This window comes from Ambystoma mexicanum, chromosome 1q (assembly GCF_040938575.1).
Source record: "Ambystoma mexicanum isolate Mex_15411 chromosome 1q, UKY_AmexF1_1, whole genome shotgun sequence".
NCBI lineage: Eukaryota > Metazoa > Chordata > Amphibia > Caudata > Ambystomatidae > Ambystoma > Ambystoma mexicanum.
The window spans coordinates 1,152,644,474-1,152,664,451 of record NC_090922.1 but is presented as its reverse complement, the minus strand read 5'-3'; the positions used below and the strand labels follow the sequence as shown (position 1 = coordinate 1,152,664,451).

Here is a 19,978-nt window from a genome sequence, read left to right as displayed (position 1 = left end):
GTTGCTAGCTGTTTATGTGCCGCCTGGAAAATCTATTCTGTGAACTTGTCACAGTAACCACACTCGCTCTGCCGTTTTGCAAGGAGGAAGTCTTTCTGTGTAACCCCTTGCAGTGCCTGACTTTCGTCAGTTCCAGGTGATTGAGCTTTTTTTTTTCTCATTGCACTTCCTCTCGGCTTTGGAGAAAGGACTGTGTGCTCTTGGACTGTGGGAGGTGCTAATTTAAAAATTACATGTTTAGCATCCCACTAATTTAGTTTTTTTTTTATTTTACTTTAAAGGTACTTTGTGATTGGCCCGCGCCTGGCAACGCCCTTTACGCCTCCCCTTATCCTCGGCTCTCCGGCGCGCCGCGCATCGCGAAGCGCCGCAAAGGACTGTTGGCTGTTCGCGGTGCGCGGCGCGTGGCGTGGGATTGCCCCGGTTTTTCGGCAGGCATTGCGTGTCAGTTGGGATTTACATCTACTCTGCCTTTCGTTATCAGACTATTTGTTTTACATTTTACATGGTTTAGTCTGTGTAATTTACAGTTTGGTGTGCACTGTGTTCTCTCCCTTTGATCAGGTGTAGATAGCTATTCCCATGGATTCCACACTCGCGACACTTAGGAATGGCAAATGCCTAAAAGAAGTGGCAAAAATCCCGCAGTCATCCAAGCCCCGTAAATCAAATACGGAGGCTGATCAATTGAGGGAAGTCTCGAAACAATAGCCTTCTTTTAGTGCCTTTCATACTGCCATTTCACATACCATAGAAGCAATGTCTCCCCCTCGACTTCCTTTGTCTTTGCAAGAGCTCCTCAGTTGCCTGATACTTTGTTTATTGACAAACTAAATACTCCCTTTTCATTAAAAACAGCAAACGATGTGGACACCATGTCCGATGTTTTTTCGGGGGAACTTGACAAATCGCCCCATGCCATCTCTGACACCTCGATGCTGGCGCCTGGTGTGATATCTGCCCTGGAGCGCCGTATTATCCTCTCTTTGGGACCCTCTACGCCAGCTGCAACCTCTTGTGGCTTACGTGAGCAAGTACACTTCCATCCTATCATACTCCCAGACTCATTTCGATCCAACAAAATTGCGCAAGAGTGCCTTGCCCCTAAAACATTGGGAAGTTCGCCTCGAAGTACTTTCCCTTCAAATAGAAATCTGCATTTTGAAGATCCTCTCAGCCACGATTCTACTCTTAAACACTTACCTCAAGACTTCACCACTGCTCAGGTATACTCCCAAACCTTAATCTCTCCCATACCGACTGATGTGAACTCTTCCCATCTGATTGAACAAGAGTTACACTCTTTCCCAGTCCTGTCTCGTATTCTCAAATTACTTGACAAAGGACATGAATTCACTCATGAACTCCTAAAGGACTTAAGAAATTCTATTTCATCTAACTTGCTGCAACTTGCTAAACTTGAGGGCTTCATTTTGAACCAAGAAGCTCGTTATAACTTTCATGCAGCTTGCCCTCAACGTCTGGCTGAGTCAGTAGGAAAGAGTCTGCCTGTTATCCCTGCTATGCAAGTCTGCACCTCGCAAAGCACTCAAACAGTAGATGCTCCCCTTCTGCTTAATGGTATGCCTAATTCTTTTGCGAATGCAGTAGCACAATCGGCATCAGTGGATTGTACAAATTCCATCTTTTCTTCCACTGAGTTAGCCGAAATAGCTAAACTCCAACACGATAGAATTTTCCAAATAGAACAAATTATGATCAACTCAAAATTATTTGATTTGGAAGCTATTGGAAGGGCGTTACCACCCCCTCTGACTGCTCCTCATGTCAATACTCTTCCTTCTCCAGATAGTCCATCTGTTCTTACAAACCTTTTAGATGGTGATGACTCAGTTGAGTCATTGTACGCCTCCGATAGACCAGCAAATTTATACCATCCTTCACGCAGAATGAAAAAGGCATACCAGAGAGCGGTAAAACGCAGAAATAAATCAAAGGCAAATAAAAACTCTTCATCTTCTACTGATTATGTAGCCCCCTTCCGGCAAGGCTCTGCTGCTACTTGCGAAACACTTGATGCTTCAATGAACATCTTGCAGTTGGAATCGGAAGATTTACAACTAAATTCGAGTCAATTAAATGAAGAAAGCCAAATTGCCCTGCAACTGAAATCTGTTAAAAAAACACAAAAAGAGAAAAAGAAACTTTTACGGTCTACATATCTCCAACCTATTGTAGAAAATTCCTTAGAAGACCAAAAGGCCGTAGTAGGTGCTGTATGTGGTGGAGGCAATATGCCGCCTGTCGCCTCCTGTCAAGCTAATTTGTGCATGTTTTTTCCTGCTATGGAGAATAAAAAAACCTCATGCTCAATTAGTGTGGCTAACTCCAAGTCAGATGTTGTGGATTATAACACTTCTAATCTGCCCTCTGCTCAAGTGCTGAACCATCTTCCCTCTCTCAGAGTTTTGCAGATAGAACCCACAACTTCTTCCCTACAGAATAGTACTCTTCAGCCTTTATCTTCTGATGTGTCTGTACAAAGTTCTACTCTGTTGTCAGCCGAGTCAAAATCCACCATTACACAGTCTGTGCCTATTGCAACTTCTACATGTTCTGGTTCTACGCTGCCTGCACCCATTTGCGTTGAGAGACACGAGGTGTCGGCTTTATCCATGCCAGTCGGTCCCTCTACTCCAACACTCACAATACTCAATAGAAGTCTAGCTGCCTTCAATGATATTCCTGAGGAAACTCAAACACTGATTGGCTGGTCTAGCAATCACCTAATTAATGGCATGGCTCCTATTAACCGTTCCTTCTTGATGAACACGTTGTACAAAATTCCCTCATTACGCAATCTTATTTCACAAGATGTTGATTGGATAAAGCTGCCTTCGATTAACAACAATCGGATGCTTTGCAAAGTCTTTTCTCCGATTGTTGCAAAACTTATTTGGGAACACAAAAACGACTTGATATTTTTGGGATTGGAATTGCAGGCTTTCTCAGCTCTCGAAAAGGCGATGCAATTTCTAGAATTCACTCCTCCCCGGCTGGCAAAAAATTCTAATATTTCGAAAGATTCTTTGTCTGACACATCAGAAAATGCTAAAATCTTAACACAACTGGCTTCCTTGACCTCTGCTTTAAATGGTTTTTTGGGGACCTTACCTACTTTACTCCCTCTTAATATACCGGCAGTATCTACCTCTTCTTCAGCTATAAACTCATAATGTAAAAACTTCATCCTTCAGTCTTGGAATTGTTGTGGCTTTAAGAACCTTTTAAATCGGTTTCAAAATAAGGCTGCAAACTCATTCCCTACTATTATGTTTCTACAGGAAACTGTGTTCCAACAATTTTTCCCTGGATGGCTTTACAGCATTCCACCATGTAGCGATTCAACCATTAATAGGGCGCCCAGTGGGAGGCCTTTCCATACTACTCAACAATGAGTTACGATTCACAATTAATAACCAAGTTGCTACTCAATTATTTTTGATGGTTGATGTTAATATCAATATTTATGGGATGAAGAGAATGGAGCTTATATCACTTTATTGGAATCCCTCCTCTCTCCCCATTGTTGATGCGCTTGCCTTACTTAACGATGCACTCATGGATATCCATTATTATCATCCTCTTGCAGAGATTTTAATTGGTGGTGATTTCAATGCACACTTATATGCAGCCTCCTCTGATATTCCTTTACATGCTGTTTCACAACATGCCAAAAACTCCTATGAAAATGGTGTTAAATGGACTAACTTTCTTGCGGGCTGGGACCTCTGTGTAATTAAAACACATTGTTCAAGCTCCCCATGTACTTGGCATAGGGGGAATGCTAATTATATTATTGGCTATATAATCACTTCGAAGTTCTTGTCTAGCCTACTTTCTCCAATCATTCCCTTTTTTCCACAGTATGGTGATCATGCTATCTTAGTGAGCACTTTTTCGGCCCAAACTGACTTATTAAGTTACCTGTTTTGGCTTTAGTCCAAAATGATAGGCCCTTTCTTTCAATACGCTGGAATCATTCCACATGTCGATGACAGACCTTTTTAGTCAATCGTGATTGGTGGCCGGATCCTCATATTGATGACAGTTCCTCACAAGCGTTATTATCATGGAATACTCAGATGATACAGAATCACCTTAGAGACATAGCAGAATCTTCTCCTAAGCAATCTAATACTCCTAACCTAGCGCCAAGTTTAGCTTCTCTCCTTGCTAATATAAAAAAGGAAAAAAACTCTGCCCTCCGCCTTCTTAGGAAAAATCTATTGAACATGAGCTCTTCTTGCTATATAAAAGCTAAAAATACTCTTCAAATAAATTTTAAAATGCAAATTAAATCTGCTCGTGCCAATTTTCATCTACTTGGCAATCAATACATGATTCGCCTAATTTGCAAAAAAAACATCAGGGATATTTGGAAAATTCTTAGAGCCTCGTCCAATTTGGACCATCCTCATATGGAATCAGCAATCGACGGCGTCTCTTGGTTTAATTTCTTCGAGCACAAATATTCATTGCCTATGCGCTTTCATAAAGTAAATTTACCAGACCTAACTAAATATATACCAGAGACTTGTCCATGGGATATAGATGATATTCTTCTAGCAATTGCAAAGCTAAAACCCTCAAGGTGTGCAGGCCCTGATGGTCTGCCGCCTTGTGTGATAAAAGATGATCCTTTATTCTGGGCCAATGTACTTTTGAAGGTATTTCAATCAATATTTAAATCAAAAAGCATTCCTCCGTCCTGGACCTGCTCTATTATTATTCCTTTGCACAAATCAGGCCCTTTAAATAATCCACTTAATTTTAGGCCAATTGCGCTTATTGATGTGGCCGCAAAGATCTTCGCCTTATTGCTTCTAAAAGATATTGAAAAATATATCTTAGAAAGGAAGATACTTAATAAAGTACAGACCGGCTTCAGAAAACATATGGGGACCCAATTAAATGCCACTATTCTTGCACATCTGATTGCTAAATCCCATGAACCTGCAAACGGACCAATTTTCATTGCTTCCCTGGACTTATAATCTGCTTTTGACTCTGTAATTCACAGCAGACTGTGGGCTAAAATGTTGCTTCTCGACTTCCCCCCTGATTTAGTAGCACTTATTGCTCTTTTACATTATAATACCTCATTCCGGGTACGGATTGCAAACAATGGCCGGTTGACTCATTCTATCCCCACTGCTACTGGTGTCAAGCAGGGCTGCAATCTTGCAGCAGTCTTATTCGACCTATACCTGATGGACATTGAGGGTATCTGGGATTTCTCTAAATCTAATTCGGTCCGTCTTGGCAAGCTTCAATTATCTTGGCTTGCCTATGCTGATGATGTACTTCTATTCGATAGCACACATTCTGGGCTTCAGAGCAAACTAGATACCCTTTCCTCCTTTTGTAGAGAAAATAATCTCTCCATTAATGCTGCTAAATCAAACATTCTCATATTATGCCCTAAAAAAAAAATTCGTAAATTTAAGTGGCAAATCGATTCCAGATACCTTCAAATCGTTAATCAAGTGACTTATCTTGGTTACAACCTAGCAAATAATGCTTCCGCCAGTTTTTGGAAAAGAGCAATTGTTGAAAAAATCTTACCGTTGCAAAATCAAATGCGCATAATTTATCGTAAATACTGTAAGTTTACTTTAGCGCCCTTGTTTGAGTTCTATTCCAAAAAGGTAGAGGCCATTATATTATATGGTCTGGATATATGCTTGGTAGATTTGTCGTTCTTCTTAAACGGCATACAAGCAAAACTATGGAAAGTGACTCTTCGCCTCCCTAGCTTTCTGCCAAATGCACTCGTACGCCATGAACTAGGCCTAAACTCTTTGGCATCTCGACATCAGTGGCGGCTCTTGAAACTGTACCTCAAAATGAACTTCCCTCTGGAAAACTCGCTTTATGAAGATTTCCACATCATGTTGAGAGAATCGCAGCCTAGATCGATTACACACTTTCGACAGCGAATACTTAACATTCTAGCTGGGATCAATCTTCCTGCGGAAGATTTAGAGATCAAATTAAATATTGCCTACAAACGGCTTTTTAACAACGATTGGCGGCAACTTGCCTACAGATATCTCAATATGTATCATTTGTGGAATATGCATCTTATAGACACGCACGGGTTCCACGCCTATCCTATCTTATGCTGTGTCCTAGTGCTGTGACCCGGGAAATCTACATGCGATTTCGATTTGACCTTATTCACACTAAATCAAGAACTCAATTTTGGTCCTACAACGAACATATCTCTGCTGATACTACTTGCAGATTTTGTAAACTTGCAGAATATAGCGAAACTTTAAAACATCTCTTTATGATTTGTCCAGTCTTTGAAGCAGATAGACAAAAAATCATTTCTGCTTTTAGCCCCAGTAATACCCAACTTGGAAGAGATTTAATTTGGTCGCGCTGTATGTGGGGTGCTTCAAAGGCAATAATTTTGGCAACGGTACGCTTGATAAAAATCATTGATGCAGCAATTTCTCTACAGCTAGAGATTTCAAACTCATAAAAATGGATGTATTGCATTGAATTTGTGTTTTGCTAATGTATATATCCTTTAGACTGTGGAAAGGCTTGTTCATGAATAACTGCTCGCCTAATTGAATGATCTTGCTTGCTCTTTGTCATGAACTATGTAGTCTGCCCAATTGTGAAAACTCCGGTCGGAGAAGTCGTTTGTGTATTGTGAATATTCGATAAAAGTGAACGCGCATATATTCGTTACGTCTCTAACGTTTTGCTGTCTAGTAACTATGTTTTATTTATTTTAAAATTGAAGTGAATTCGCTGTAAAAAGTTTTACTGTATTTTTGAATGTGATCTAAATTTGTAACGATGCGTAAGCATCAAAAACAAAATAATAATAAAAAAAAAAACATATGTTTTATCACAGTATCAGGGATGTAATGTCACTAGCAACTAAGAGGCAAGATACCCGCAAAGGGCATACAGTTCAAAAAGAAACTTGAAATGAAAACACAGTGCAGCCAAATTCACACGTTGAAAAGTTACAATTTACAATTTTTATTTTGTTTTAAATTTCAAAACGTTTTATTTAAAAAAAACTGGTGAAATACACAGAATCGGAATGCGGTTTTTAGGCTGGGTGGTAGATGCACATCACAGGGACAATATAGAAGTGAAAGAGTGACTATAGCTGAATAATTGGATGAGATTTTCAAGGTGAAAGAAATTCGGTTTTGGTCAAATAAAAGCAGTTACAATGAGAAAATTGGTTTGGAAAGGAAGGATAAGTTTAACTTAAACTAGATGTAATGGCTAGAACCGAGGAACGCCTCCTGTGAATGTAAAAGTTACGCTGCAGTTGTAACCCTTCATGCAGTGTACCCTTTTCTTTAGGCAAACAATTTATTTAATCAAAATATTGTTAATGAGGGAATGAAAGAATGGCGCTAACACTAGGAAATCAAGGACAAGATGTATAGAGAATTAGAACAGTTTAGACAAGTTATCAGTGGATGAATATGATTACTTACAGAGTAGGACAAAGACAATGGGTCAAGATGGGATAGGCTATGTGTTGCTTTGGGATGGGGAAATACTGACAATCCACACTTGAGTTTGGGATTTGGGACAGCCAACTGGGTTTTTGGGCTCAAGGCTCCGGTCACCGCACTGCGGACTCTCCTGGCAAAATACAGCAGGGTAAGCCTGGTCACTGGATGGCAAGGGTACAGCGGGAATGCAGGTAGTGTACAAAAAACCAGTCTGGTCACAGAATGCTCCCAAAAGGGTACCACAGCTTTTCCCCCTTGTTTTGGGGATTTGTGTGGGGTTTCTGGATGAGTGGCCTTGCAGGGATAGGGTCAGCTATGCTTTGGCCTGGCAGTAGAGTCTGGAATCTTGCAAAGGTGGATCTGGAAGGTCTGGATACGCGGGCGCTGGAAATTCAGGAGAGCGTGTCCTGTCCCTGTGAGCTCCCACCACTGACATAAAGCGGGTGACATCACTGGGTTTATTGTTGGGCAGAACTAAGCTAGACCTACCCCCAAGAACCGGATAGGTCAGCCTAATGTTGGTCGCCTCCTCCAGGAGGGGACTGAGTTTAGGGGGTTTTGTTTTATGAGGTGAAAAGCCATCCCACAGTCCTTTTTGCCAAAAATCAATCTTAAGATAAATCACACATTTGTACAGCTGTGGCATTTTGGCAAATTACATAGGCAGATCACATATTTCACACAGAGCATGGCAGTCCTACTCTCCAGTTTGTAGGACTTTGTTTCGTCCATTTAATAGTTTTTTTGTCATTTTCAATTAAATTACTTTACCTAAAATTCTATCACTATATACATGTGTATTTATTATCATTAGGCATGCGAATATGGCATCATATCATATACACTTTCCTCAGAACATCCAATTCTCTGGCATTTCTGTCCACAAAATGCCAGTGAAGGCTACCACGTCTTATTTAAAAGCCACAAAGATTACTTTTAAACTGTGAAACTTTTACATTCCTGCAAAGTCCTTTTGCAGAGATAAGTGTATTAATAAAATAGTGTTTTCAGCCAAATGGCCAGCATTGTCTACCAAATAAGGACATAGCTTACAAGGCTGCTCTGGAGCTGGCTTTGAAGCTCCCCAGTAGAAGTTGCAGGGAAGTGTTACTTAGGTTTTCACACGTAGGCGTCCCAGAATCTATTGTGTCAACCTGGAGCACAGACAGAAGTCTGACGAGCGTGTGATATTCTGCCTCATGGTCCATTCAAAGTTTCAAAGGGCCTAATTAACACAGAGGTGTCCCACAATCTACTGTGGCCTCTCTGGGGTAGGGCACTCCTGTTGTCTGCACCCAACGTCCCTTGAGCCATGGCAGAAACCTGTTTGGGCTGATTTTCCCAGACCAGCCAATGCAATTATTTCTTTATTTTATTTTCTTTTGTTCTGAATCAGAAGCAAGCCTGTTGAAATAAAACATCCCCTATATGTTTCCCAGCAAAAACCCCTTTACATTGCTAGGCAAGGACAGGGCATTATTTGACATTGTGCTTTGAAAACAGGTATTTTTCTTATTTGCAAAAGCACATTTTGACACGTGCTGAAGTCTGCTGGGATGTCCCTCTCAAATTCGGTTTTTCTCTTCCATCTGAATTCCCAATATTTTTTTGTAGCCCTAGTCAGTTTCTCTCACACAGCATTATGTTCAAGGCAAAGGTCCACTGAAATTGACCTGAGCTAGGGTTTGTTTTGAAGGGTTTATTTTGACATTTTGTAGCACAGAAGTCAAGCGTTGTCCTGTGCGGCTGAAAGTAAAGCTTGATATCCCAGATCTAGTCTGACACAGCCTGTAATTCAGGGATAATGCTCTCTTCTGCTGAGGCACAATCTGAGTATGGATGGGCATGGCAGGGTCTCATTGATAAAAGCAATGTGATGTTAAACGGATGAAAAGAGCGTCAGGGCAGCATCCTTTTCAATGTAAAATATTCCCTTTTCAATGGGAACTTTTAAGCAAAAACAGCAGAGCAGCACAGCTTTTCACTTAGCTTCTTTAGGGCACAGAAGAAAACACACTGGCGGCCTTTGTCGGTGTGCTCCATGTTCCAACTTGCCCACTAGGTGCTTGGCAAGACAGTGCAGCCATCATTTTGTAGCTGCAAAATGCAGTTTTGATGCACGCCCGTGGTGCTCAAAGGAGCCAGCGCAGCCATTTTGCTGTTAACTTCTGAAGTGCAGCTTGGTTATGGATGGGAATTCTGCTGAGTGGGTCAACGTATCCCACATCATGTAAATAGTCAAAACAGCAAGGGGCAGGATACAATCCTAATTTTCTTAATGTCCTCTGCATCAAAAAATGGGCAATTAAAAAAATATTGAACAATGGGCTGCTGGACCACATATTTCTTTTTAAAATATCTCTTTATTATTATTTTAGCACAACCTTCAGGGATGCAACCACTCCTGAATTAACATCCCACCCCCAAATCCCCCCAAACAAGTCGTGACAGCACAGTACAGATGGACCAATCATATACAAGCAATATCCATTTGTGAGTTAAGATCGATATCTTGTTCCTGCAGTGTTCACTAGGGGCAACCAGAACAACACCCCCCCCCTCCAAGTTGGACAGCAGATTAACAATGAGCCCACTTGAGCTCTGCAGCTGTGCATCTATCATGGATCTGCATGCGTGGACTACTTCAATAGTTTGGCTTTAAATCATTGAAACAGTTCTATAATGGTAGTACAACAAAAGCTAACACAAGTAGCTTATTAACCTCCATTTTGGATCATTTTCCCAATACCAAATGAGGTGGGTAAAGCTAGGCTGTTCCTCTGGAGTCTTATTTTCAGACTATATGTCAAGGTCAGTAGATTCTTCCCCCTGAGTCTCCTCACCTGGATCCTCTCTGGAGCTTGGAGCCTTCTGTCGCCTCCTTCTGTCCTTCTTAGGAGTTCTAGCCTCGAACATACCGCCGGTTTATTTAATTAATATTAATTCTCCGGTTGGTATTTTTTTGCCAAGACTCGATTCTAAAATGGCGTTTGTGTTCTCTTCTGTGACTCCAACCCAAGTCGAGCCCTTTGTTCCACTTTTTGGCGGGCTTCTCCACAGAAGCCTCCAAAAGTGGTGCCACTCTGTCTGGGTACCACAGGGGGTGCGGGAGGGGGTTTAGGCACCCTGGACTGAGTTACATTGGTAACTCAAGTCGCACTCTTGTGTGATTGGCCGAAGTGGTGAGCCGGCCGGCTCACCACTTAGCATGTTTGATTGACCGCTAGGCTGAGTGAATGGGGGTATGCTGCATAAAAGCAGGGCTTTGGGGACTGGAACTTCAGAAGTCACCACAGGATCGGAGAATCTGACGAGGGAGAAGCTGAGCCGACCTACCACGATGACACCACCGGTGGAGCCCTGCAGAACCGACTCACCACTTCCCGACGACAGAGAAGATCTCCCGGCTGTCGGACACAATGGTCCGAGGCAGGCCATGTAATCTTACAACCTCTCTCAAGAATACCTCTGCCGCTTCTGGCGCAGAGGGTAGGCCAGGTAAAGGGGCGAAATGTGCCATCTTGCTCAAGGTATCCACAGTAACCATGATCGCAGTGGTACCTATAGAAGGAGGAAGATCCACAATAAAATCTGTGGAAATGTGTTCCCAAGGTTGCGATGGTAAAGGTTCCTGTTGGAGCAGGCCCAATGGTCGGTGAGTAGTGTTTGTTGGCAGCACATACTGGGCAAATAGTCACATAAGTCTTGACATCCTTAGCCATTGTTGGCCACCAAAAATACCTTGACACAAGATTTAGGATGGCTCCTTGGCCTTTATGTCCTGCAGAAGGAAGGTCGTGACACCAAAACAAAGCTTGTGTTTGGAGTTCTTTGGACGCTAAATAGAGCGAGCTTTGATGAAAGTACAACATTCCTCTTCTTTCCAGGAGTGGCTGAAACTCCAGTGAGTCTTCGGTGAGACTAGTAGAACGTTCTACTTCTTTCAGGAAAGAATTGATCATTCCTAGAATTCTTTTACCCGAGAGTATCTCACCCTGGCCTTGGCCGTCCTTGTGCTCCAGGCAGCGGGATAAGGCGTCAGCTAAAGCATTTTCTTTCCCAGGAAGGTATATTATTTCGAAGTCATACTGGGAAAAAAAATATGCCCACCGGGCATGTCGAGAATTACGGCACTCCATCTGTTGTAAAACCTTTAGATTCCGGTGATCCGTACGTACTAGGAAAGGATGGGCCGCTCCCTGCAGTAAATGTCTCCATTCAATACATGCCTGACGGATAGCTAGTAATTCTCGCTCCAGGACTGAGTAATTCCTTTCACTCGGGGTAAGTGTTCTAGAATAGTATGCTACCGGATGTTCTAGTCCATCCTTACCCGTTTGTAGAAGGGCTGAGCCTATGGCACCCCCTAAGGCGTCGGTCTCCACAACAAAGGGGAGAGATTGGTTGGGCTGGACTAGGATGGGTGCAGTAGTAAAGGCCTTCTTAAGTGATTGAAAGGCTTGATCAGCATCCTTATCCCATTCAAACTTCTGACCCTTCTTGAGCAGACGGGTAATCGGTAGGACTATATCAGAGGAACAGGGGATGAACCTTCTATAAACGTTTGATAGTCCCAGAAATCTCTGAATGTCTTTTGGGTTTTTTGGAATGGGCCATTGAAGGACTGCCCTTACCTTCTCCGGATCCATTTGTACCCCCTCCTTAGAGAGAATGAACCCCAAATAAGATGCCAACGAGGCTTCAAAGATACACTTTTCTGGTTTCACCAAGAGTTGATGTTCTCTTAATCTTTGGAGGACTTGATTGACATGTCTTCAATGTTCTGAGAGGGAGGATGAGAAGACCAGTATATCGTCTAAATAGACTACCACTGAGGCATACAACAGGTCTGAGAAGATCTTATCAACGAAACGTTGAAATACTGCAGGAGCATTCACCAGTCCAAAGGGCATTACCCTATATTCAAAATGTCCCAGAGGAGTCCTAAAAGCCGTTTTCCATTCATCTCCCTTCCCTATTCTCAACAGGTGATAGGCTCCCTGAAGGTCTAGTTTGGTGAAGATGGTGGCTCCTTCCACAGCTTCTAACACCTCCTTTATGAGGGGCATAGGGTATTGATCTCGAATAGTTAAGCTATTCAATCCGCGACAGTCTATACAAGGTCTCAGCTCCGTGGTTCCCTTCTTAGGAATGAAGAACATTGAGGCCCCTGCTGGAGAATGAGATTCTTGAATTAAACCATTTTGGAGGTTGGCTTCTAAATACTCCTTCAATGCTCTTCTTTCCGGGAGTGACATGGGATACATGCGCCCAAAAGGAACAGATGCTTCTGGTTTTAGGTCAATGGCGCAGTCTTCAGCTCGGTGTGGAGGTAAGGAACGGGGTAACTTATCTTCAAAGATTTCAGCATACTGCTGGTAACAGGAAGGAATCATTTAAACCACTGTTGTGGAAGTCGAAACTGCGACTCTGTTTCCTCTCGACTGAGAAGCCTGGGAGAGACTTGATGTGGAGCAGTATGGAGATAGAAAACAGATGGTGTTTGCACACCAATCAATCCTGGGATTATGTTTGCGCAACCAGGGTATGCCCAGGATGACTGGAAAATGGGCAGCTCTGATCACATCAAAGGTGATCTGTTCTCGGTGTTGAAACAGGCACATCGTGGCCGGACCTGTCTCCTTGACTATGGGTCCAGAAGATAGGGGCGTACCGTCCACCCCTTCCACTGGCGTAGGGGTATCCCTTGTTCTTGTGCCCACTGAATGTCAATGAAATTCCCTGCCGCACCACAGTCCAACATAGCCAAAACTTCCACTGAGGGGGTGGACTCAAATGTAAGGCAAACCGTAAATACAATGAGTCTATGGTCATCATTGGAGCTATCTGGTTGAATAGAGTTGCAGGGATTCTCAATCTCTGCCCGGTTCCTTTCCCTGCTCAAGACCGGGGAGACGCGTTTCCCGAGCATCTCGGGGGTACTTTTGGACAATTACGAAGCAGATGCTTTGAGGATCCGCAGTACATGCAGAGACCCTGGTCTCTACGTCTCTTTCGTTCGTCTGGAGTCAAAGGACCTCTAGCCGTTCCAATTTGCATAGGTTCCTCCGACTGAGGTTGGGTAGGGGGACTCGCCAAGGGTAACCCTCCAGAGGGGGGTGGTCTGAATTTTTTCTTTCCAGCTTCCGTTCCTGTAGTCTGTATTCTAACTGAAGTGACAACGTCACTAGTACTTGAAAAGAGGCGGGATGTGCCATCCTAGCTAGCTCGTCCTTCAGATCGTCATGCAAACCTCGACGAGAGTCTGTTGCGCCGAGTCTTGCCACCCGGCATCCGTTGCCAGCTTTATGAATGTGGAGGCATACGTTTGTAGATCATGACTTCCTTGACGGATATCCAGAAGAGCTTCATAGGATGAATATTGGACTTCAGGTCTATCAAATCTGGTTCGCATCAATTGAGTAAATTGAGTGTAATCATTTATTGCTGGATTTGCCTGAGCTCTCAATCTAGTTGCCCAGGCCAAAGCGTTACCCACAAGGTTGGAAACTAGGAAGCCGACCTTCGCTCTATCTAGTTCATAGGCCGGAAAGTGAAGTAGATCATGCAAGCGTCCAGGAATTCTTTCAGGAGCTTGGGATTGCCATCATACTTCCCAAAGGAAAACCTCAGGGGGGAATATCTCCACGAAAATCGCTACTTGTTGGCGTAAATTAATGTTCTCGGTTTGGAGATTCCGAACTTCAGCCTGCAGGCCCTGAATAGCAGTCACCATCTCCTGGTATTGCTCCAAGGAGGCCATGTTGATTGGGTGGTGTTGCAAACTGTCAAGGTCAGTAGATTCTTCCCCCTGAGTCTCCTCACCTGGATCCTCTCTGGAGCTTGGAGTCTTCTGTCGTCTCCTTCTGTCCTTCTTAGGAGTTACCGGTAAGCTTGCTGGTACCGTTGTTACCAGACCAACAAACTACGAGGTCTGACCTGCCAACAGCACCAGCTCGCAGACTCAATGGGAATGGGGGCTAATATTTACCAGTGCCCGGCAATGGGCAACTACCAGGTCCGCTGGGGTTGTAATTGCCATTTCCCGGGCTTCCGGTAAATTCATGACTAAGTGGGAATGAGGCCCGCTGTCTAGTTCTCCAGAAAACAGGGGATTGGAGGTAGATTCTGGATCTACGTCATTTCAACAAGTACTTAAAGTCTCAAAAGTTCTGTATGGTCACGTTGCAGCACGTGCTCGGCCAGCTGGAGCCGCGAGATTTTCTAACGTCGTTGGATGTGGAGGACGCCTACCTCCACGTCCCTATTCACAAAAAACACTGCAGGTTCCTGCGATTCGTAGTTCAGGGTCAGCACTACCAGTACAAGGCTATGCCTTTCGGCCAAAGTCGGCCCTAGGGTGTTTACGAAGTGCCTGGCCCGGGTGGCGTCATATCTTCGTCTGCAGGGAATCCACATATACCCCTGCCTGGACGACTGGCTGGTGCGTGCCCGCTCGCAGTCTGTCAAGCGAGCACACAACGAGGACTTGTACGTCTGCTGACGGAGCTGAGGTTCTCCATAAACCAAAGTCTTGCTTGAAGGCATTTCAGGACACTATTCCTAGGTGCATGACTGAACATAGTGAAATGCTTGTCGTGTCCCTCGTCGGAGAGGGTGAAAACCATACAAGGCAAGGTGCAGCGCTTGTCGTCGGCCCAGGCAGCGATAGTGCGATCCATCAAGTCGCTTCTGGGCATTTTGACCTCCTGCATAGTGCAATACATTGACAATGTAATAAGACCCGAAGTAACTAAAATTAAAGCATACCTAAAAGATACAACAGCGGCTATAAAAATCATAGAAGAAATTCACTGGCAGGACACATACCTATTAGCAACATGGGACGTCAAGGCTCTATATACATCTATTGAGTACAAATTGGCCCTGGAGGCTATTGATTACACCTTTAAAAACAAATCTGCGTCATATTTCAATTTTACATGCATGCTCAAATAAATGCTCATGGCAACCCTTGAGAACAATATCTTTATTTTCGATAATCAATTCTTTCGTCAAATACGTGGGGTGGCAATGGGTGTTAAATACGCCCCGGCCCTTGCTAATATTGTGATGGGCATGTTTGAGGATTCATTCATATACCAACTACCGGACTTTCAGACCAAAATAATCAAATGGCTTAGGTACATTGACGACGTTCTGATTATTTGGAATGGAACAACAGAAGAACTGGAATCTTTACTATATCAAGTGAATGATAATGAATTCGGTTTGGAGTTTATTGGTGAAAGTAACAGATCAGAAATCAACTTTTTGGATTTAACCATCTATGTATCCAACAAACAACTATATACCAAAACATTCAGAAAAGAGACAGAAGTTAATTCAACACTTCATGCCACCAGTTGCCACCATAAACCGGTCATTCATAATATTCCGAATGGAGAGTTCTTCAGAGCAAGACGCAATTGCACAGAATTAACGAACTTTGAGAGGGAATGCCACCTGTTGTCAGACAGATTCAAAGTCAGGGGATATTCCCAAAAGTCAATCCAAACTGCTAGGAAGAAGGCAAGAAGCATGATTAGACAATCAACACTATCCCAAGATGACAAAGGTACACAACCAGACAGCATCATACATTTCATCACGGCATATTGTGTTAACAATAAAGAAATCAAGAGAGTTTTGAAAAGAAATTGGTACTTGCTTAAATTGGACCCACATATTGGGCAATGTATACAAGACCATCCAACAATAATATACAGGAAAGCTAAAACTTTGAAAAATATACTGAGTCCATCCATGCTGCCCGAAAAAGAGAAAGAAGAAGGGAAACCACAAACATGGTTACGTCAACCGCAAACAGGTTTCAGGAAATGTGGTTTTTGCTCAATGTGCCACTATGCGGTACAAGAAACAGATACTTTCATACACCATAAAGGTGTAAAAATAAAGATCCAGGAACAAATCAATTGTAGATCCAAATATGTGGTCTACGCAGTGATATGTGTTTGCAATCTGCTATACATTGGGAGTACTATCAGAGAGTTAAGAACAAGAATTGGAGAACACATTTCGGCTATTGGAAGCCAAGATAAGAACCTCCCACTGTCCGCACACTGGCAGAGTCAACATCAAATGCACAATAAAAAAGACATTAAATTCATAGGTCTGAGAAAAATCAAGATGGGCAAACGAGGAGGAAATCAAGAACTTCGTTTAAGACCAGAAGAAGCCAGACTAATTTGCCGTTGCAAAACAGTAGAAGGATTAAATTCGGACAATGAAATGATTAATTTTCTGTGAAGATGAATAATGGGAAGGCACAAAATAAAGAGAAACAGAAAGTAATGTTTAAGAGAGAAAAAGAAAAACTGGAACATTGAACATGTATAAGAACTGTTACTAATATTGTGAATGCTTGTACTAACTAAAATGATTAATTGTTTTACATGTAAATTACGTAACGTATGATATACATAAAATATATATCAGGCCAAATGTTCATGTAACTATCGCAGTGTCAATACATGGATATAAATAAGAATAAGGAACATGATTGACCATTATTATTCTGTATATGCAATATCACTTAAATGCACACCACCATCAAGGCCTGGTTCATGCAGAGACCCCATGGGTGATTTATGGTAAAATAAATACTGGAAAATAACAATAGGAAAACTAATTATTTGGTAGTGTAATTGTTCAACTAAATCACGGAACCAAGAGGTGTGAAAGCTCAAAGGACTTTCAAAACTATGTTCATCATAATACGTCACTCGTAACAAAACTGCATTTATACTACATTAGCGAAATGAAGCTAACGAATATATCTATTTTTAAGTTCCAGCGAATGTTAGCAAAGGAACAATCAACCAACATACTAACTTTTTACCAACAACTAATACACGTAACTACGTTAACCATAATGCTTCACTCATAATACGGGGTTCTATTTGAAAGCCCATACAATCGTTAGCAGTTCAACTAAGGCTAACGAACACATCGTAAACATAGCTATTTTCTATTTTGAAAACTTCTAGAAATACAAGTTAAGTATCATTTAACCAGTATATTAATTCTTTTCATTCACGCATTGGAAAGCCACTGGCTTATTTAACCAAATGCAGGTGACGAGCCTCAGACATGGCCGCCAAATTATGCATTCAGTTGGCGATCAGCCCAAAGTATGGTCGCCAAACCAATAAGCAATAGAAACGAAAAAGGGACTAGTAGCTTGAAACTCCTCTTGAACAAGGAGCCGCCTGTAGCTAAGACGGGACCCCCGACGCGTGAGTCACAAGCAGGAGAATTTGTAGGTAAGCCCTTAGATAGGGTGGGAAGACCACCGATTCAAGCATGCTTACTGTAGTAACAAGCACGTTCTGTGTGGAGCGATACAAACATTCACTTTTGGAAATTTTAAACTCGCGCGACAGGACGCTATTGTAAACAAACAAGGGATGCCAAATACGTGTCTTCCCTTAGAAATAGGAGCGTAAACAACTCCAGTTTGCTATCTCGAGCAAAAAAAAGTGTTTTTTTAAAAAACGTGTATGATAAAAATTGTAAAACAATGAGTGGGAAAGCGTAAATGTAAATACAAGCAAATACAAATATAGATAGGGAGGGAACAGAATGCCTGAAATTAGTCTAATGGACCAATCAATCTGTTTCTAGGAGGGATTGAACCCTAGAACCACGCTGACTTAATCCGACCACACATTTATTTCCCAGGAAAGGGGGATTTCAACCAAAGTATATAAGGGTAAGAAACCAACCAAGATGTATTTCTAATATTAAATAAATCACAACTTCCTCCATCCTACCCCCACCAACACTTTTCCACAACACTCACAATTACACTAACCATTCAAAGTACTTTTTATGTTTGTTAATGGACCTACCTAATATTTCACGAGGTGTTGGAGGAGTGCAACATTTTTGGTGTTCATTTTTAAACTAGGGATGTTTAAAGGTACAAGCACTAACCAGAACTCGCCATATTATTCACGAAATGTGTTAAAAACTATGTTAGAATGTGAATCTAAGTGGTATTTTGTTTTGTTTTATTTCATTTTTTCATGTTTATAACCAGCCCGGATTTGAAAAAGGCGCATGAGCCGAAACACGTGTCATCCATTCAAGGGCGAATAAGATAACAAATAAATCAAGAATTATTTGTATAGAGAAATCTTGGCTCTGGGAGTTTATTTGACCATAACAGGAACGTGGCGCAAAGGAGTGTAGGCACAAACAAACTACTGTCTTATTAGTACAAGACCCAGCATTTATAAATGGGGACTCTAATGTACAGCAACCATTTTATCAATCTAGCGCAAGCCTCCCTTTGATGCAGAACATTGGTCGTGCCGAGTCGTATATGTCATAACCATTAGAAACTTTTAAAGACCATCTCATTAATGTTGCTAGTTGGAACACTAGAGGTTATTCTCATCTACAAACCTCTATTGCTAATTTCCCAGCTGTCATGGACATAATAGCATTACAGGAAACTTGGCTTCTGCAAACACCTGTATGGAACAATTACGAGATTGTTCTGCTTCCAGCCATTGAGAGTTAAAGAGGTCGACCATCATCAGGATTATTGACAGGAGTAAACATATCCAGTGGTTTCGCCATTGAAGCCTGGGATTCCGTCTCTGCTTTTATCCAACTTGTCAAGATTACAGGTCCAGCACATACCATTGCATTGATTAATATTTATCGAAATCCTCTAGGGTTGACTGATACTGCTTTTTATACAGGTTTGTCCAGACCTTTAGATCTGGTATTCCTTTCCCAAGATATTACGGATACCCTTATCGTAGGTGATCTTAACTTGGGCTGTATTAATCCTAAAGGAAAAATCACAATGGAGAAGGTTAAGCGATGGACCTCCTTTATGTCAAATCGCCATTTTCACATGACCAATGGTGAAATTCAAGGCGATATTCCGGCTCAGCCCACATGGCATAGAGGTTACATATCTACTACAATAGACTATATGTATACACATACCAACTTAACTGGACAAATAAGCACTTTTAAAATATTTCCACAAGTACATAGTGATCACCATCTATTAGTACTTACAATTAAGTGGAATTATTTATCTATCAAAAGGTCATACTATACGAATGACATAATAGTCAATAATGCTAAAACGCGCCTTCGTTGGTCAAATAGTAATTTGTCCTCTCTGGCTCGTTTAATCATCTTAAATGCTAGCTCTATTTATCCAAAACAGTATACTAACCTTCTCCTTACTTTTGATTACCGTATGAAAAGTAAAGAGCTCCTTCCACACAAACATACCTTCAATCCATTAATCAAGGCTAAAAAGACTGAATATCAGCGTGAAAAAAGAATGATTCTCAAAATGAATGTGCCTAACTCCATTCAACAGTTGCGAATGTTAAAAGCAAATTCCATAATTGGATGAAACAACATTGTGCACACATTTTACAACTAGATGGTGAACATAT

General features: G+C 42.0%; 1 protein-coding gene across 2 annotated transcripts in view; it reads left to right on the top strand.

The window, feature by feature from the left end:
* Positions 1-19,978, top strand: part of RABGGTB (Rab geranylgeranyltransferase subunit beta) — a 497,685-nt gene that overhangs the window by 352,953 nt on the left and 124,754 nt on the right. The window lies entirely within an intron of this gene.